We start from the raw sequence: 4,615 nt of genomic DNA on the forward strand, positions 1-4,615 counted from the left end.
GAGAACTGTTTGGGTTGGTGGGAGATCTAGCTTAGTGGAGTGATTGCGTTGGCAACATATATTTTGCGAAATACGTCGAAATATTGGAGGAAGGACTCTTGCCACTTTATTCCTCGGGTTTCGTGGACAAGAACACAATGTTGTTCCAGGAAGATGGAGCACCGTGTCACACTATTAGAAACACCCAAAAGTGGCAGGAAGAAAATGGTATCCAGAAGTTGCCCTGGCCGAGCCAATCTCTTGACATGAACCCCATCGAAAATGTATGGGTCATACTCGACCGGCAAGTCAAGAAACAACAAAAAAAACCAACTTCGAAGAGCGATCTACTCCAGGTTTTGAAGCAAGACTGGGTGAAAATCCCACAATCTAAAATTGACGAGATGATTCTCACGATGCCCCAAAGGATCAACGAACTCCACGAAGCGAAAGGAAGATCTACTAGATATTAATTAAATTATAAATATATCAATTTATGTGAATATGACTGAAAAATTTCATTTTTTTCTGAAAAGGTGGTGTCCATTTACTTGTGACCACACTATGTATAACTTTATTTCGAACAGTGTCAGCTGCTGATGATCTAGGTTTCTTAGCTATCATCATGTAATCTTTTTAGCACATGTAATTGAGTGGTTAAAGGAAAATATTTTAGGGCTATTTTACCAGGAAATTCTATCTGATAGTTCATAAAGTAAGAGGTACAACTCCTTTTCAACAGTTATCCTCATAGCCACATTGAATGAAGATCACAAACTATCCTAAGAGCAAAGACTTGTTCCTCAAATCCAGATGTAGCAACTTGGAGGTCAACATTATTGATATGATCAGGTGTCAGATGACATTAGTCATTTGCGCAGTAAATTCTCTTCCTCTAACTCTTCGTATACAGCCAGGAAAGTTTAAACGTCACTCTCTTCTTCATCCTCCACTGGATATGAATAATATTCGATGTACCCTCATTAATATCTTTAGCTTTAACCTATTCACTCTCTGCTTTCTGGTCTTCCAGGTCAAACGAATAGTTCATAATCTCATCATTGACATACAATTTCAATTTATCAATGTATTTTACACGAGCATGATACATGATTTCTTAATTTCATAATTTATCATACTGAGTGATTGCAACATAATGTTAAATCTAACTAGTTCTGCATTCTATACCAAAGTCATATCCAGTTTCGTCACTCGAACTGATGTTTTCTCGCCATCTTATCAAGCATCATCTTCTGTCTCTTAGCTGCCTTCTTTCATCTGTTGTGTGCAAGCTCGTTGGTACCAAGAAATGTGGATTATAAATCACTCCACATCCTTGCAGACACTCCAGTTAGTCTACAGCAGGAGCTCGTAGACATCAACTAACGTCGATCATAACCACTCTACCTTCCTATAGAACACCTCGGCAATTCTACAGGAGGGGAAAGTCATACTTAAAATCTACTGGGAGCATGAATGATTATAAGTAAGACTAGTGCATTGATTTCACTATGTTCATTACTCGGTTAGTTTTTAATTCTGATCTATGGAAGTAACTTTCTTTGATTAGAGTTGATATAATTATCTTACAAATATCAATATGTTTGGAGAACAGCTCAAGGTTCTTGTTGTGTTGCGTGGTATGGCATTATTTTCAAATGCTGTAGATGATCATCTCTGTTAGTTTAGTTTGATCTCATAAACATAGAGAGCATATACTTCACAGTTTGGATGGCCCACTCATCCAAGACATCAGAATGAGAATAATGCTTTGGCCCACTTAGTGATTACCACCAGGAGTTAATGATTAGCATATTCAGTTTAGGGGAGGAGCTTGACAACATCCATGGTTATTCTTTGCAATGGAGGTCCTACCACTAGCTGATGGAGTTTTTCCTGACAAAGACAATCCTTTTTCTCAGCCACATAAGAAGTGTAATGTTTACACCATCACTCTACATTAATGTGGGAATGTGGCCATGAACATCTTTTATGTAATTCAGTTCTGCGAAACATCCCTGGTGGCCTTTGATGTGTGTATTGTTAAATGTGAACTGTCTGAACAAACGTTTGTTAAAACAAATAAAATTATTTATTTACAAGACATAATAAAATAAAACTCAGAACGTGTACCCACGTGTGACAACAGACAATCCTCATTCCAAGTTGTGCAACTCTTAATCTATAAGTCTTCCTCCTCGCAAGATAGATCCCCTCAACACTAAACATAAACGCTGAAAGAACTCTAAAAAGTCCTGTCTGCAAAAATAGGGAGCGATCTGAAACAAATTAGGGCCTGAATTCCAAATATCAACTTACTTTCTTTGTCCAATGGATAGTGTCATCTCATAACCTTTGCTTCCTGACACCAATGGTCAGCTATCATATTCATTTGACGTCATACTTCAGCCAGCATAGGATATCCCAGTTCTAACTAGTTCTAACCCAGGTTCAATATGCATGCTAAAATATCTTTGCAGGGAGAAAACATCATCTAACAAAATAGTAAAGAGTCGAAGTAGTTAGAATAAGATAATATTAGACACCTTGGACCACGTGTTGCGGCCATGACAGCACTGAAACTAAATAATAAATAATTAGAAAACGAATTATATCACTACAGTTGGTAGAGGACATGGCATGCTTGCACACCACACATGATGAAGTGAAAATATTTAATTTTGATAAGATGCCACTTAATGCTTTTGATCAATAACTAAATTTATGCCGTAGGCAAATATATATTCAGTGGAGCTGTCCGAATACACATAAGGATTATAAATTTCTTTTGATTTTGGACGTTTGCATATTGAGATGGTTGTGCTGTAGGTACTCAGAAAATGGTTGAGACATTCTGATAGGATGTCTGTTTTAGGTAAAGTTAACATTGCTTCATCTTGCACTAAGAAAAGACACTTTCACCGAGTAACAGGCTCTAGTCTGTCTGTACATCTTGCTACAGTAAGTTTATACAGAGTACACAAAACATAACAGATAATGAACCATTCATAATGCACCAAAAGCCCCAGCTTCAGTATTGGCACTTTACGATGGTGCTGGAGATTCTTCCACTTGTTATTACTCAAAGAAGCCAACTTCTTGCGTTATTTAAATCGGTATCATGGGTTTTCGTTTTCCACCGCATTAACTATGCTAGATGAGTCCCAGTATACACACGAGATATGAAAATACTTGAAGTTATTGATTCAGCTATTTATTATACCCACATATTAATCCCATGGACAAAAGAATGCCACCATGAAAGATGATGGTAGTGATATAGACCTTATGGAAAACAAGTACTAGCATTAAACGACCTGATAAGACCAAATCTGTTATTTTTCTTTAATTGAGCACTCAACGCTTCGCTTTACGGCTTCTTCAAGAGTGTTCCGCTAAAACACAAACTGGAATTGACAGTATGAAGTTTCAATTGATTAAAATAATAAATTATATTCGAATGTATAGCGTATGTTTGACATATTAAGTAGTAAAGCTTATTGTTGAAATAACAAACTGCTACCTGTAGTAAACAAAAGTTCTATCTAAGTTATGGATTGAAATAACAAAGTTAAGATGGTGGCTTTGGTAAGGACTTTTGCAGAGAATAGTGGTTTCATGTCAGGTGTTATTTGTCCATTATCAGTTAAAAATGATTTGCAACTACGTTTTTTTTATGTTGTTGTTGTTTATAAAGAGAATTAATATGTTCTCCTATCCTTGTATGTAGGGTTATTCTGGTTTCTCCAATGTATGTATGATGACAGATGTTACATGTAAACAACATTGGAGACATGGCAACTATCCTTAGACTGCAAACACTTTTTTTTTAAGACAGTTGGCTTTTTTATATTGTAGGGTAGTGTACTGAAATTTTGAAAGTTGGCTTTTGAGGATTGAACAGGGCCGGGCAGTTCAAATATCTTGATTAGTTTATATTTTCTTGGAGATAGTTCCGTCGATTAGAGGTACCGTAAAAGTAATATTTTATGTGTTATCTTTGGAAAAATTCCCTTCTAAACTCTTGTTTTATATGTGTTTTTTCATGTTGGAAGTGTAATGCTAATTTTTTGCACTTTATAATCCTTAAAAATTTGTTCAGTGTAAAAAGACAGATATTCCTTACTCAAAAGGAATGATTTTTGTTCAGAGCGTATGGTTTTTTTTAACTCAATTGCGTTAGATTATTTTTAGTTCTTCAATAATTGTACATTTCTTGGAAGTTTTGAGATGATGGAAGTTGAATTTAAAAAAAAAGAGGTTTTGTAACTGGTTTAATAAACAAGGTAGATTATATATATTATTGTCATTATCGATCATTAAGATAGTGTCAAGAAAATCTACACTCCTGTTTAACCCAGAATGAATTGGACGTTGGTGTTTATGGAATTCAGAAAGTCTAAAATTTTTATTAACGCTTAAAAGTCAATCATTAAGTTAGAATTCACACTCCTCATCATGAATTTATATATTATATATATATATATATACACATACATATATATATATACACACACACACCTAATTATTAAAAAAAACAGGCTGTTTCATTTAAACATTTTTATGTTACTTAGTTCATGTATGACGTTATTTTTCTTGAATATTAAAAATGCTCTGTTATTTACGTAAAACATAA

This window comes from Limulus polyphemus, unplaced genomic scaffold (assembly GCF_000517525.1).
Source record: "Limulus polyphemus unplaced genomic scaffold, Limulus_polyphemus-2.1.2 Scaffold1258, whole genome shotgun sequence".
Classification (NCBI taxonomy): domain Eukaryota; kingdom Metazoa; phylum Arthropoda; class Merostomata; order Xiphosura; family Limulidae; genus Limulus; species Limulus polyphemus.